Source organism: Hibiscus syriacus, unplaced genomic scaffold, assembly GCF_006381635.1.
Source record: "Hibiscus syriacus cultivar Baekdansim isolate YM2019G1 unplaced genomic scaffold, ASM638163v2 tig00111402_pilon, whole genome shotgun sequence".
NCBI lineage: Eukaryota > Viridiplantae > Streptophyta > Magnoliopsida > Malvales > Malvaceae > Hibiscus > Hibiscus syriacus.
In genome coordinates, this window is record NW_024063082.1 from 4094000 (window position 1) to 4111099 (window position 17100).

The window sequence follows — 17100 nt, forward strand, 5'->3', positions numbered from 1 at the left end:
TGTGGCTATACAGTAGGCTCTCGTAGCTCAGTTGGTTAGAGCACCCGTTTAGTAAGCGGGAGGTCTTGAGTTCGACTCTCAACGAGAGCATGAGTTTTTCTTTTTATTTTTATTGGCTTTGCTTTTCCAGAATATTTTTTCCTCCTCCATGTAACAACAGTTTTAGCAACCCAACCACACAAAAAAGGAAAAAGCATTGAACACACTCGAATCTTCCTCTCTGCCAACAAACAGAATCAATTCATGTTAAACATTTGATTTTTTTTCATTTTTACTAAAAAAATATTTATTATCATTTTAAGCTGAACATGCCCTTAGTCTCATCTTCATGCCAATCCCAAGTCCTTTCCAAGGAAATGTTTATTGCCCACAAAGCTTCTCCTCTTTTTCTCCACCGATACTAACCCCAACCTGCTACTAAGTTGAGATGTTTTCCCAGGAAATTCACTGTTTCTGCTTCCCTTAACACATAGCTGCTGCTGCTGCCTCTGGTTCCACCGTCCATGGGGCCGTCTCTTCTGCGATTAGCCAACTGGCTGTTGCCGTTGCTATTGCCTCCGGGGCTTGTTTTTCCACTAAGGTTGACTTCTTGTGGCCCAAAGTGGAGGAGCAACAAGGTACCCTCTTGTTTTGAGCCCAGAGGATGCTGCTTTTGACGCTTTTCAAAAATTATGAAATAAGAGTTGAGCATAATGAAAAGGATAATTTTTTATTAGGTACCTTGTGTTCCATATTATTACACTAATTATTGATTCTTTATGTTAGCTTATCAGCAAGACCGTGACTATAATTTATGCTCTTTATAGTTAATAATCACAATCTCCTGCTTTCCTTTTTTTCCCTCATTAGTTTGTTCAGCATAGAAGCAGAATTTGGTGATGACGTAGCAAGGTTGGTAGCTGATGTTTCTAGATTAAGTTATATAAATCAGGTAAGGTCTTGGTTTGAGTTTGTGTTGTCTGTAGAATCATCATCCTTAATAATTTTTTCCATTACAAAGTAGTTTTAAGCTGAAAGCTTACCTTGTCTTGTATCTTAGCCCTTTAAATAGGACATCTTATTATTGTACCTTTCTTGTGTTTGTGATGCGATAAGGTCTTGGACAGCTGACTACAGTCATGTAATCTGTAGTTGGTTGTTTATGAAAGTTTTAAACTGTAAAAGAAAAACTAAAATAGAAAGAAAAGTATAAGAAAATAAAATTTATTTGTTAGTGGTTGCATTATATTTTTATCATATTCTTATATTGATAAGTAAAAACTCCAGCAGCTCATCAGTTGTAACTCATTTTTAATTCAAAAATGAATTGTTGAAAAATATCCATTTGTGGAATTGAGATGGTTTTCGCTATAAATTCCTAGGTTGTGTTGATGAGTTGATAACTCTTTGACCATATTACAAGCTCCATAAAACAGAAACATTAGTTAGGCTGTTTATCTTCCAACAGATTTTCTTTTTTCAATTTGGAAATTTGTAGAAATTATCTGGAAACAACGTATGTTGTCAAGTTAATTCTTATTTATTTCTTATGCTTTATTACTCAAAAAGAAATAAAAATCCAGAAGGGTTTTAGTTTCTGATGTCTGATATGGCACATTTGGGAAAGAAATGTCTCACCAATTGTTGGAAATTATTGGGAAACCATAACTATGTTACTGTCAGTTTAGAAAGTTTGAAATCTAAATTCTTTTCCATTATTCTTATTGTATTTATCATTTTTTATGTTGTTCCCTGTGTTGCCACAAATGCCTGATGCCTATGTGGTGCGACATGTCATTTTCATGATCCGGCTTTTGGTTTTTTGGATCCTTAGATTGTAATATTTAATGCCTTGCCCTATATACATACCTATCTGATTCATCTAATATGTTGTTTGTAGCTTCTACGGAGACATCGAAGGATAAATGTTAACCAGAGTTCACTTGGTCATGAAGAGGTATGTGGTTAGAGAATCTTCACTATGTAACAGATAAACGTTACGTATTAGAAACTATTTTGTAAGCTAAACCATATGTAATTTTTGGAATAACTAAATTGTATATTCAATATATAAATTATTTTTGTTCATGTTTGTTGTTGGGAGGTCAGTTGAAATGGTTTTGAATGCGTTTTCTGTCATTTGTGAAATTAAAAACCCTACAGTTTTACACTTAAAAGTAGTGGACAAAATGTATGTAAGGTAGAAAACTGTAAAAATGAACATTGCAGGGATCTAAGTGATAGTAGTTAGAAGTCACTGTGGTATCATATAAGGGTCTTGGGAGCAATTGTGCGGATCTCTTTCCCTTAGGAAGTGTCAAGTTCTATGGTTCGAAGCACCCATTCTTGTAGTGTCTTCAAGAATTATCTCAATGCATATGGGCGGTAGGATGATGTGTTCTTAAAGATCTCATGCCCTCACCATTTCGTTTCAAACAAATATGCCAAATATTATTTTTGTAGGTTTATTATCCATTTTTTATAGGTAATATATTTGAATAGGATAAATTATAAATTTCATCATTTAATTTTAACCTCACTCTTATAATGGTTATTAAAAGTTTAATTTTTTAATTTAATACTCGAGTTATTTTGTTTTAAAAGTTTAATATATTTTAACTTAAGAATAGATAATTTTTATAATTATTATAGGGTGATTACAAGATAGTATATATTTAAAAGACTCTCAATCATTTGACAATGAACACTCAAACATCCTTACAAATTTCGTGCTCGAACCCAAGACCTCTAAGAATAACAATCATCCCTTTTAATTAACTACTAAGATCAATTGATTCGTACAAGAATAAATAAAATTTTAAATAACCTAAATATTGTATAGAAATTGTGTATCAAAATTTCCAATATATTATATTTATTGCCATGAAAATTACCATTTATAGTCAACCTCCATTATATAAAATGATATTTTTATTGACATTTACATTAAATTAAGTAATAATACCAAACTAAATATAATACAAAATGAAATTGAAATAATGCTAATACAAATAAAAGAACTCCCATAGCATGTTACGATCCTCTTTGTATTAGCATTATTTACTTGACAATGTGATAGTTTTTAATATCTCAACGCAGTAGTGAAAGGAATGACGGTCAAGGGTAACCAGTTCTCTCTGCTCAGAAGGAATGATTGGATGGTGAAGTTCATGGCGGTCAGTCTATCGATCTGGTGATAACTCTTCTAGTTAACCCTGGCAGTGAGGTTAGCACCAGGGCCACGGTTGTTGTACTCGGCATAGTACAGTGTGTTCAGGGAATTGACTCCGTCAGGTCCGGCAAAGGGTATCCATCCTTTACGCTTAATCAAGTCTCCCAATGTGGATTCCATGATGACGGTCGTCGAGAATTTCCCCCACGGCCTGCCCAAGTACGTCGGGAATTTGTGCCCGTCGGGGAAGAGCTTTTGCTCGGGTACAATCCTGCAGTTTTGGATCACGGTCCCGGTGTTCTCATCAATGAAATCCCTGCCTTGTGCTGTAACTGTATTGAATTGATTAATCATTGGTCTCCTCACAATGATCAACGAGTTCTGGATAACGGTGGGGGAGTCGCCGAAGATGAAGTCGACGGTCCCGGAGATGACACAGTTGCGAAAAAACTGACGGTTTGCTTGATTGTGCAATGTGTCTTGGTAACCATCGATCCTGCAATTGAATACGGCTGATTTGTCTGATTGAACACGTGGAGCAACCGCCTGGTGCTGTTCAGGACCGGCATTGTTCTGGAATCCCATCGATTTTGCAATGAACCCGTTTCCGATGGCAGCTGCATCATTAAGATTATGAAATTATATATAGAAGATCCGTAATGGTGTGTTAGATATGTTACTAATTGTTATACATGGCCTGAGTTCTTAGAAACTTACAAAAAGTGGCAGTCCGCCAAGTGGTAATTCCGCCACCATTTTTGACGGCCTTGCGACCCGTGACGATAGTTTTTCTCGGGCAGCCTTAATGTAGATCACATGTCGGACATTAGATTTCTTGGGAGCAGCTGCTAGTGCTGCACCAATGGTCTTGAATTGGCCACTGCCATCTTTTGCCACAACAGCATTTGGTTTCAACTTTTTTGTTACCAATCCTAGCCAAAAGATGCCGGTCTTTACCGGAGAACCACGAAGGATAACCATTCTTCTCATAGGAAATGTGTCGACGAGACTTCGGAACATTCATCCGAATGCCAGCCAAATTTAGAAAGAATGTCCGATAACTTTGTCACACTCGTCAAGGCATTACGTGAGAGTTCACTAGCATCGGTAATACCCTCCTGCAAAGCTTCTTTCATCTTGCTATCATGTTCGAAACCATCCAAGCATGACTGTTGGTACGATATTACTGCACTCAGCCACGTTCGAAAATCGTTTACGTGGTCGTCGCTAATGTTACGCAGTTCGCTACCACTGATATCGGTACATGATGCCTGAAGTGAATCAAGGGCATAGTTCATCGTATCCTTAGGGTGCGTTTGGTTCACGGAATGTAAGATTACCATTGGGAATGTAAGATTACCAGGGAATATGATTACTGAGAATATTGTATTTTGTGTTTGGTTGGCTTAGCAGGGATGTAAGATTATCGTGTTTGGTTAAAGGAATAAAGGATTATTGGAATGTATATTTGACCAAATTATCCTTATTATATATTTTTTTAACAAGTTGAAAAATATTTATATATTTTCTTTAAAAAATTTAAATTCATAAAATTTATATAATTTTTTTACAAAATTGAAAATATAAAAAGGTTTAATGAAATGGTAAAATTTTATTTTAATCCCTGAACTTCATATAAAATTTTAATTATAGATTTTTTTTTGTAAATCTAAAATAATTTAAGGATAAATTTGTAATTTAACCTTCGTAGAATTTTTATTATTTAATTACAGAAGAATGATATTTTTGAAAGAAAAAAAATTAAAGACATTTTAGTCCAAAACGTCAGTAATCCAACAATACCTAAGGAAATGGAGGTAATGACATTCCCGGTAATATACCCTAAAACATCTACTATTTGATAATAAAACATTACCAGAAATTAGATTCCCGACCAATCAAACATAGGATAGATGGGCCTTGAACCAAACACCCCGTTACAGTCATCCAAGGCCATCTTCGTGAGCGCATTGTTCTTGGCCCGAACGATCAAGGAGTCGATATAGTTTTCGGACTTCTTGACAGCTTCCTCGGCAGCTAAGATAGTCTTGGCAATGAACTGTTTAGGATCAGTGCTATTAACAGGGCCCAGAATTTTCAGACAAGATTCTTGATAATGAGTATAGGAACAAAAGCCGATCACTGCCTTGGTTTGTGGAGATATTTTGTACTTAACATTTCGTATGAAATCAGGAATAGCAACAACACCGATGATAACTCCCACCACAACAATGATGGAAACAGCAGCCATAATCGGTTTTCTCGACATCTTTGGTGACATGATGTTTGATGAGATTGATTATACTTGGCGGGTGGATTTTATAGCATTTGCATGGAAAGGGATAATGATGGTTTATTAGATTGTTGTGGATAGGTTACAATCTAGTGGTAATAGACAAAGCTATTTGCTGGAATTTGTCAGCTTGTTAACATCTTTGTTTTTTTATGCAAATAAAAATAATTAGTTTATTATAAAAATGAGAAATATTTAAAATTGTTTATAATTTTTAACCTAAATATATAATTAGGAAATATTTTTATAACCATTAACATACGAAAATCACTTAAGATCATGTAAATACTATATAAGAAAAATGTTAAATATATATCTAAAAAATTCGAACAAAGGATAGATATAACCATATCTGATTACACTGTCAAACGAACCACAACATATGATAAAACTATTGAAAAACAATCGATAATTATAAATCAGAGTCGAGTGCATTAAGAAAATTATAACCGAATACAAACTGTGTATCAAAATTCAATTTGAGGATCCAAAACAAGAAAAATCAACAGGATAAAAAATATATATCATCTTGATCAATCGAGATGATGTTAAATCTAACTACTTGATCCACCGCATCAAATCGAGGATAACAAATAATTTTATTTGGGTCTAGAAAATCTTTGTAAAAAGCATGAAAGTTTGAAAGAAAGAAAAAAATGTATTTGAACTCACGTAATCCATTACATGAATTCACTTGATGCGAAGTTTAGATATACCACTGGTTTTGACAGTATCGAACCCTAGTTCATGGTGGCCATGGTTTCAGATTCGGGAACGTTGGATTATAATTTTCTCCGATCAGTGTTCCCGAAAGATGTTTTACGTAACTGATTACAACACATAACAACAACCTTTTGCAACCTAAAACATGTAAAAAAAAAAAAACACCTTCATTTATAGAATATTGTGAGGTTCAAATAAAAATATTATTCAGCAGATGAGTGGGTACGAGTGGTTGGAAATGTTTTCTTCTCATAGTCACACCAAAGGTTTCACTCATATCTAACTCTTCATTCCTTATTCCATTAGGAAGCTCCCAATCAAAATGGAAATGCAATTTTGCCAGAGGTAGTTCAACGTTAGGAAGCGCAAATGATATTCCTGGACACATTCTTCTTCCTGCACCGAATGGAATATACTACATATCTGTTCCTTTGAAATCAATGGAACTATTGAGGAATCTTTCAGGATAAAATTTCTCAGGCTCATTCCAGTACTTGGGATCTCTTCCTATAGCCCATGCGTTGATTATGACTTTAGTCTTGAAGGGAATTTGATAGCCATTGATTTCACAATTCCCTCGACTTTCTCTTGGAAGTAACAAAGGAACTGGAGGGTGTAATCTCAAGGTTTCTTTGATAATTAATGTTAAGTATTTCAGTTCCTTAAGACTAGCTTCATCTACATCTCCTCTTCCATGGCAGATCCGTCTTACTTCATTTTGTGCTTCTTTTAGCACCCTTGGATTTCTCATCATTTCTGACATTGCCCAATCTACAGTTGTGGATGATGTCTCACCCCCTGCACTGAACATATCCTGAAAGATTATGAACCAACATTAGTTCATGCTTTAGAAACATTCATATATTAACTAAAAAAGACTTGATCAGATACTAACAAAAATGATGGCTTTGATTTCCTTGTCAGTGAGGGGAAATTCAAGATCATCTTGTTGTTGAATCATTAAAAGAATAGTGACTAAGTCCTCCTTGGCTTCTCCTGCACCTGTTCTTCCACTCTCCAGTCTGGTTCTATGTTCAGTAATGATACTTTCAATTATCCCATCACTCTTCTGAAACAAAACCTCAGCTTTCTGTCTCAGTCCAGTAATAAGTTCAAGCACACTGAATGATGGGTACATGTCTGCAAGTCTAAATCCAGAACCCAGCTTTGTTATTTCTTCCACGACTGATGAGTAGGAACCATGGTCATTGCATATGTTTCCGAATGCTACTCTTGATGTGATCCTATACGTCAAGGGAAAAATCTGCCTACTAATATTGATCGACGAGCCTTTGTTTGAAGCATAGATTTCACAAGTGCTGAAACTTCTTCTTGCCTGATTGATTCAAATGATTGCACTCTTTTGGCTGTTAAAAGCTCTACGGTACATATTTTCCGTGCTCGTCTCCAGTAATTTCCGTATGGTGCCAAGGCAATGTCCCTGGAACCGTAAGTCATGATATCTGGAGCAGCCAAATAAGGTCTATCGGCGAAGATAAGATCATGTGTTATCATGACCTCTTTGGCAATCTCTGCTGATGAAACGACGATGGTGGGGACTTCACCGAGCTGCAGGTGCATTAAGGGTCCATGTTGATTGGCCAAATCTCTCAGAATTTGATGAGGCAGTGACCCGAATTTCACAAGCTGGTGCAGGTTGCCTGTAATGGGCAATTTCCTTGGCCCTGGTGGCAGCTTCGTGTTTGAATCTAAGCTTCTCATTTTCTTTAATATTTGAACTACTACTGACAAAAACAGAAAAGATGCAAACAAGATGGAAAAGGAAGGAAATGGAAGCTCCATTGTTATTGAAGAATAGGATGTTTGACGCTGTGGATCAGTTCCCTTTTTGCGTAATATATATAAGAGGATGAAGATGGTAACTACTATCTAAAATTTCCCTCTTAGCTATTTTTTGAGTAAACTGTTTTTATACAACATTTAAATATGTTAAATTATATTTAAATTGATATATTTGTATAATATTTTTCTATTGTGAGTGCATGAAATAATAACTCTACTAATTATATTATTATAATTTTAATCCCAACTACATCGGATTAATGCAGATTTGAAAATTATTTATATAAATTAGTCTCAATTAAAAGAGTCTTTTAAGATGAAATATGTAATCCAATTGGTATATGATAATTAATACTCTTTATTGTGTCTCAATTAAATTAATTGAAAAAAAAACAACTTTTTTATCCATGTGAAAATAATTTAAACTCATTTATTTGTATTTTAGTTCAATAAAATGATACGTCTATAAAAAAAATTATATGATTTAACTATAGAATATCATATAAATAATGATATTAATGCTATATAAATGAATTAAAATTAGAATCAAAATTTACATATAAATTTGAGATTTATCCGTCAAATGAATTATACTAAAGCATACGGATACTAATATTAAGAGGCAAAACGATACGTATATGGTGGTAGTGAGTACCTAAATTCAATGTATGATGTTCAAAACATAAAAGGCTTGCTGCTTCCTTGTTGGATTAGAACAGCCGCTGTCCAATAGGAGGCGAAGTAGTGGCAGATCATCAGTAATCAAAAGGATTTACGTACAAAACTCTCTTTTTTCTTTGTATTATATTCGTTGTGTATATCTTAAAAATTGAATCGTTGTATGTAATTTATCTTTGATTGATTTGAATAAAGAATCATTTAATTGAATGATTCAAAATTTTGATTGTAGAGCTTCAATGGTCCCAAAGAAAGTCTTAAGAGAATCTTGATGAAGGAAAACATCATTGGAATTGTATTCTATTTGGTGATACTATAGCTTACATATCATTTATCTTTAAGGGAATTGTTTATTTTTTGAGTAATACAACATTTTCCCCAAAATGTTATATTTATGATAATTTTATCATTTTCTTTTATTATTTTATTCAATTTTACTCTTAAATCATGATAAAATTTACTTAGTCCATCATCTTTTATTAGAGTTTCATTTTCATACCTAGAAAAATCATATTTATAATCTATAACATTTCAAAACATTTCACCATCCATCTATTAATTAGTCAAAAATAAAAAATTTAACTTTCATGTCCATGTAATCACAACTTGTAAATGCGCATACATTGATATATACACATGACATGGCTGGCCCATATATACGTAATGTTTGGTGAACTACTCCGTCATAGCTTGTTAGCTTGTACTAACAATTTTGTTTAAGGAAATAAAACTTGACAGACAAGTAACCTACTTGCAACAAAATGCTTCTGCAACCTAAAACATATTCTTCTTGGAATTTGATTCTGAAAATGAAAACATGTTTATTTATACAATACATGAACAGGAGAAGGCTGTAATTTAGCAGATAAACGGGGTTGGGATCAGGATTAGATCATCTTTTCTTCTCATAGTCACACCGAAGATTTCAGTCATGTCCAGATTTTGATGGTTCATTCCACTGGGATGCTCCCAATCAAAATGGAAAAGCAATTTTGCCAGAGGCAGCTCGACATTAGGAAGCGCAAATGATATTCCTGGACACATTCTTCTTCCTGCACCGAATGGGATAAACTCCAAATCTGTTCCTTTGAAATCAATGGAATTATTCAGGAACCGTTCCGGATAAAATGTTTCAGGCTCATTCCAGTGCTTGGGGTCTCTTGCTATAGCCCATGCATTGATTATGATTTTAGTCTTGCAAGGAACTTGGTAGCCGTTGACTTCACAATCCACTCGACTCTCCCGTGGAAGTAATAGAGGAAATGGAGGGTGTAACCTGAAGGTTTCTTTGATGACTAATGATAAGTATTTTAATTCTTTAAGTCTTGCTTCATCTACATCTCCTTTTCCATGGCACACTTGTCTTCGTTTTGTGCCTTTTTTAGCACCCTCAGATTTCTCACCATTTCCGACATGGCCCATTCGACGGAAGTCGATGACGTTTCGCCCCCTCCACCGAAGATATCCTGAGAGATCATTAACCAACATTAATTTAGGCTTTCTTTAATAGTTTGCTGACAATACACACCCTAGAAACATAGTTTAGGGTTTAAAACATGCATGTTAGCTGTAAAAAACCGACATACTAACCCAAATGATGCCTTTGATCAACACCCAAATAATTTGAGTATGTTAAAGGCCAAAATTCAGAAGGTAATGTAAGCAAATATAATAAGATGAAGTCTCGTTCAAATTCAAAAGGATATATTGCACTTTTTTTTTTACAATAAAAGGATATATTAAGTTGCTTTCTTGTTTCTTCCCCACAGAAAATGACGACAGCTGTATCTTATTATAGTAAATTTATTATACTAAATTCTACATGATGACTTTTTTTTGTTTCTCTCGTTGAGGAGAATCCTCTATAAGATTTTCCTATGACTAATTTGCATTCCGTGTGAGAAACCAGCTAATTATATATTATTAAGGTTAAGGTTTTAAATTATATATTATATATGATTTGATTTGATTATTATTACCATTACAAGATTTAACCTACCCGTTCCATAAAGTTGGCAAATAAAAATGTATGTGCAAAATCTACTCAACAATCAACAGTTATTCGCATAAAAATAATTGATAAAAAATGTCATATAATTGACGTTGTTCTTTATAATAATAATTATTAGTATACACATATAATGTTGTCCTAAATGTAAAGTTCATTAGTCAATAAGAGAAACCAAATAATAAAATATAATATCCATTGATGTATGATATATATAATATTTCAAGCCTACCACAATTGAATGTATGATATATATATATAAGATTTCGAGCCTACCAAAATTGATATATATATATATATATATTCCTTAAGCCTACCACAATTGAATGTATGATATATATAAGTCTACTCCCTAACAGTTGAAGTATGTTACGATACAAAGAAATGTGCTAATCAAATGAGAAGACGGGTAAAATAACAATCTACAACTTCTATCATTCTTCTGTCCTGTTACTAGTAATCCACATCATAAGCAAAAACTACTTGCACTGATAAAACCTATGCTACCCGAGCTCTTCAATTTTCCTACAGCATCGGGACACCTATGTTAAACACATATTCGGACTTTGAAATATATGAGACAAAATAAACTATAAACGAATTCGAATATATTTGTAACAGACACGTACCAATTTTGGATCCTTACCTCCGAGTCTGGGTAACATAGGGTAAAACTAACCATCCAGTTCCTAACTGCTTAAACAAGAACCCAAAATCAAGAACTTTACAATGATATTTTAAAATGATAGAATATGTTGGCCCGAAAAATTCTAAAAGACCAACTTGTGTACTATGATTTCCAATTACCTGTTTGCCACCTGACATCACTTTTCTTCCATTGATTCCTCGGAAACAGATGTCCAAAGCCTGAAAACACTGCTCATCGTATAAAGCTTAGTTTCTATGTTCATTACCTGGTTGATCTAATTATAAGAAAGAAAACAAGCCCCTTACCTCGAAGGTGCTGACAAGATACCGTTGGCGGGAATGCTTTTTGTCAGAAAAGAGGAAAGTAACAATGCTTATTTTGCCGACAGTTTTAAATTTTTCGTTGTATCAATGAACAGTGTGATCTACGATGAATCTCTTACTGCATTACTGGTGGAGAGAATCACTTTAACAGCTGCTTTTGATAGTGGCCTATTGATCTTTTCAAGTAACCTACTGAATACTAGTTTGACAGGTATGCAGGCCACTGTTGTGGGTTGAGATGACTCTGGTTTGATTAATCCATCCATTTGACAGTTTGCGCTATCAAGTGTAGGCTTAGAACTAAAATCATGATCTATACCAATTGATGACAATGTTCTCGTTTTCTGGCTAGAAAATAAGCTTACTTTCTTTGGCAACTTTCTTTGTAACTGCCTGTCTGTAGGAGAGCCTGGAACATGAGAGATGCTCGTTTGTACCAGGCCTGTGTTATAATTGGAACTTCCAACATTGTACCTCTTAAAAGGCGGTTCCCGTTCATGATCCAAGGAATGATATTCAGCAGCTTCATAACTACTCAATGCAAATGGTTGGTGTGGACGTGGGACCCTAAAATTTGTCCTCTTGGCAGTCCTCCATGCTGGCGGAAGAGAACTGTGTCCATGGTTCATTAGTCCATTACTGAAATAACCATTAGTGGAGAGAAGAGTCTCAGTTGAATTGTCGTCTAGAGCTTCAATTTGATTGGATGCCCTATTATTGCCTTCCCATCCAACTTGCTCATTGATGAAACTATAGGTACAGGTTCTTTCTGATAGCCTGCTTGGACTTTCAAATCCACATCTATCAACATAAATCTTTTTTTTCCACCAAAATTACCATAGGTATAAAATTTTGGATCAAAATACCACACTTTATTCTCCCACTCTCTTTTCACAGCAGCATGGTTTTCTCATGGCATGTCTTCCCAATCACGAATGCTACGATTGAAACTATTTCTACTTCTGGAGAAATCCCTCGGCATGTATAAAGATCCTGTACCATCAAAACCAAACATTTGGGCTCCGAAATCGTTCGCACTCAAACCAGCCAAATCAACATCATCGTCAAAGTCATGATTTCTATGATAACTCTGACCTAACAGCCTTTTTCTGAAAGTTACTCTCCTTTCTTGAGGATATAACCCACGAGCAGATCCATCATAACCTCTTATCTCTGCTGCATCTATGGATCTTTTTACCAGATTCCGTACGTTCCTTTTCCCTTTAAGCTGCCATTTGGAGACTGCTTCATTCACTGGAAGAGGATCACGAGGATAAAAGTGAGACATTTCACCAGAAAGAGATGACTCATCAGACTCCCCCTGGCTCATGCTTCCACCTCCTAGAGTGTCAAGCCTTTGAAAGGCACCCAATTGAGGATCCATACTTACAGTAGCACCTGAATAGAGAATAAAAAAATAATAAGAGAATAATAAATGGAAATCAACAGTTAGGCAATGCTTACTGACAATAATCAAACCACATGATCAAAGTGGTCGAGGTGGCATGTAGTTAGGGCTAGGAGGCCATTTGGGGGACTCCCGAATGTTCTCCAATTCCTACACTACTCCATTGCAAATTAGGTCAAATTCATCTATCTATATGGGCCCCCAAATTTGTTAATCTCACAGTAAGTGCTTTATGTTGGCCTCCCACTTCAATGTAACTTAGCTCTGCCATTGCAATATGGTATTCAAGAATCAAGGAGAATTTTTAATTCCATATCTAGCAAGTCAACATTAGTTTCCAACCATGAAACTTGACCAATTCACTCCACAATCCTTATAATTTTTAAACTACAATCTACACCATGTGCAAATTTTTTATATATAAAGAAGTTCAAATATTACTTAACCAATGATTCTCTTTCTTTTTTCCCCTTTCCCACTAACCATCTAATTATTTTGATCTTTATTGTTTCGCTTTCATTAACTTATTCAGCAACATATTTATAATAATACAAGGCATTAATCTAGGAAAACCTTTCCAAAATCAGTCGACCAATGTACCCAAGTTATATCAGCAGATAAAATAAGCAGGTCATAAGGAAACATGAAATTATATACACCTTAAAGGAATAGACCAGCAAACTGAAACACAGTACATTTTTAATAAAGGTTTTTCCTAGACAACATTCCCTATCCCCTCAGTCAGAAGGAAGTATGAATCATATGTGCCTTAACATACTAGACCAGAAAACAGAACCATAATGCAGCTTTTTATCCCAGGCTGTTCTTTGACACCATATAAATCCACAAAATCTTAGGACTCAAAGAACATAACTTGGTATACTGCAAACAAAATCAAAATTGTACCAGAATCAATAATTTGTGAAGGAAATCTGTCTTGAATAGTATGTTCAATATACCACGAATGTACAGAGAACAGTATGTGAAACATAAGGTTTTCAAACATAAATCAAGGAACAGCAAAAAGCATGAATGCATAACCGCAGAATATGCACAATCCTAAATGTAGAACATAATGGCATGGTATAAGATAATATTCCAAAAATGATGCAAGAAACAGAATTAAGAATAAGAAAAATTGACCTGAGTGTGAATTGATATCCTCATCCATATCTGGTTCAGCCTCAGAAGAATCAGACTCTGACTCAGATTCAGAGGAAGTTGATTCCGAAGAGCCAGATTCAACATCTTCCAATAACTCACTAGCATCATGTTCATTTGAAAGCCTAAGAAAAGGATAAGAATCACATTTCAAAAAATGGGAAGGTGGCATATCAATCTCATTTTGAGGAATTTCTTTATAATTCAAGGCATCAAATGACTCGGGTGGCAAGTACATGCATCTGCTCCTCTTTGCTCGGAGAATACCTCCCAGTCGCTCTCCTCCTGAAATAAAAGTAGAAACAGAACTGAAGTCGGGTAGAAGAAAATGCAGGACTCCTAATTTTGCACTACTCTGCTATACTTGAACAAAAGGGTGCCTCCAATCATATCTCTTGGCCAAAAATTCCTCAATAAGCCCTCATGTAATCTAAATCAGATTTTACCATTGATGCAAGTAAGTCTTCCCATGCTGGAAACCCTTGTTGAAGGAGATGGAGTATCATCAACATCCAAAGCACCCAAAGATGTAACCTTTTGTTTCGCATATGCAGGCTTGAGCCCTGAGTGCAGCAATCTTCTCATCCGAGGTATGATTTCAGCATGATCATTTTCTGAAGTTGGCTGGCTTCTGGCTTTATATTTTCGCAAGTGTACTGGGCTGCTCACTGTCTCGCCCTTGATGGAAGTTTCTTGACTCCTGGATTGATTTGATTTTTTGTTAGGTTTTCCATTACTAATATCTGAACCACAAGAATCCTTCTTAGCAGAACCAGATGATTTACATCTTGCATTAGAAGGTGTGTCCAATTTTCCTTGTTTTCTAAATATTTCCTTCTCAAGTTCAAGTGCATGGAGGATAGCGTCTTCCCGTCGAGCATATTTCTCTCTTTTCTTGGGTGGCATACCTTGTGAGGATTCTGCCCTTTCAATGCAATCATCAAACTCCCCACATCGGAATGTTTTCACACGCTTAGACTTTTCTAAATTGTACCAATCACTGAGAAGGCAGAAAAAAGAAAATTTATCTTACTAGCAGAAATTAAGTGAAAACAGACAACAGATTCTGTCATAAATATTATAATCAAAGTATGGCAGAAAAGAACAGTAAAAAATGTGCTTTTGAACCATAACTTCGAACAAAGGGAAAATCATCCCATCCACCGCAGGTGGAGCCGTGGAGGTTTTAGAATTCACCAGTAAGGTTAGCAAGAAAACACATACTCCTTATAGAATTAAAAGAGAAAAAAAAAACTAATACAAAACTTACTATGGCATGTGGCAATGTAATAACTGAAATTCAACTTCTAGAATTCAAGAATTCCACCTGTGGTACATAGAAAAGCAAACACTACAAAATACACAAAACGGAAGCAATAAAGAAAAGGTCCCATGAATTTGATCCAATTAAAATGACCACAGAAAAATAGTTGCAAAATGATGGTAATCCAATCTCTAAGTGTTATATGCCTCCTTGCGCATTTCCACATCATTTTACAGAATGAGATGACTTCGAAAATCAGATGGAAATACAGATCTACATAATTCAAACGCTAGAAACCATGCAAGATGGAGCTACAAGCCTACAACTATCTATATTTTAGATTATCACAAAAAACCTTTTGCAGAGTAAAAGGGAGTGAACCATCAATCATTCACAACTTCCCTCTGGAGTAAATTATCAATCAGCCACAACTTTCTATGTAAACCAAAAACAAATCAAAACTGAGTTCCATATCACCGTGCGTCATCAAAATACTTCATCTGTCCTTCATATCATACATTTCTAGTCTTTCTCACCTTTCATTTAAAGATCAGTTATACCTTAAATGGCCACAGGTTGAGTTCATAAGACTCTAAACATCCCGGCTTGGATCGTTCTAAACTCTCCTAACTTGACCTTAAATCACAATATCCTTCATGCCTAGTACCCTGGGGTATAAACATCAAGACTAACTTCTACTTTTTCCATTAAAACCACTTGTAAAATTTCTTTAGGCAATGCTAAAGTTTTAAGCCAACAGAAGTACAGAACTTACAAAAAAAGAAAATAAAAACAAAATAAGACATACACGCTGGCATCCTCTCTGCCAAGAAGTTTGACTGGAGTTCCGGTCCTTGGAGACGCAAGGTGTGATGCCGGCAATTCTTCCGGTCCCAGTATCTTCCCCGGCCACCACGATCCGTTCCTCCTGCGTACCCACACGATCGACCCTACTCCTCCTCCATCTAAGCCTTCCCCATTCTCCATCTCTTTCTCTCTAAAACCTATTCCCCTCTCTTGTCTCTATCTCTCCATTTTCCGTAAAATTAACGGATTCCCCATCTATATATATATAACACAACAGAAATGAAAGGGAAAGCAATATAACTTAAATTCAAGAGGTAGCGTAAGAGGGTTTCAGCCGCCGGCGAAGAAGAGGGAGAAACGGAGGATCTGAAAGTGGGAGGAACCGAGGGATCCGAACACAGGGATTCGGGAGTGAGTTAGGGTTTCCATTCAGAAATTAGATTTGGGAATTTTGTGCATTTTAATTTTTTTTTTTTTTTTTCTGTTAAATTTGAACGGGACCCCTCTCTCTCGCTCGGGATTGTCGAGGAAATGCGACTAATATACTGTTAAAATATAATATTATCGGACATATTAAAAGATATTTAATAAATTTGATTGAGCGTTATTTATTATGTTGACAGATTAATAATGTTTTAAGTAGAAAATATGAAAATCTATTAAAAAATTTGGTATTTGGTAATCGGTAAACTTTGGTTATCGGTAAGTATCGATACATATATATATATAAGTGTTCATACTTATTTCAATGTGGAAAACATTAATTTAAGGTTATTTTTTAGTGAGTTTTAAGATATTAATTTAGTAATTATACACATCTGATGGTTTATTT

The 17100-nt window shown here is 35.1% G+C and overlaps 1 non-coding gene and 4 pseudogenes across 1 annotated transcript; 1 reads left to right on the forward strand and 4 right to left on the reverse strand.

Moving 5' to 3' along the window:
* Positions 1–16: 16 nt before the first annotated feature.
* Positions 17–90, forward strand: TRNAT-AGU. The gene has a single exon. It is a non-coding gene; the product is annotated as a tRNA-Thr (tRNA).
* A 2971-nt stretch (positions 91–3061) lies between these two features.
* Positions 3062–5420, reverse strand: LOC120162005 (annotated as a pseudogene).
* A 635-nt stretch (positions 5421–6055) lies between these two features.
* LOC120161671 lies at positions 6056–7994 on the reverse strand (annotated as a pseudogene).
* A 1224-nt stretch (positions 7995–9218) lies between these two features.
* On the reverse strand, positions 9219–10209 carry LOC120161934 (annotated as a pseudogene).
* Positions 10210–11436: 1227 nt separating this feature from the next.
* LOC120161933 lies at positions 11437–16778 on the reverse strand (annotated as a pseudogene).
* Positions 16779–17100: the final 322 nt, after the last annotated feature.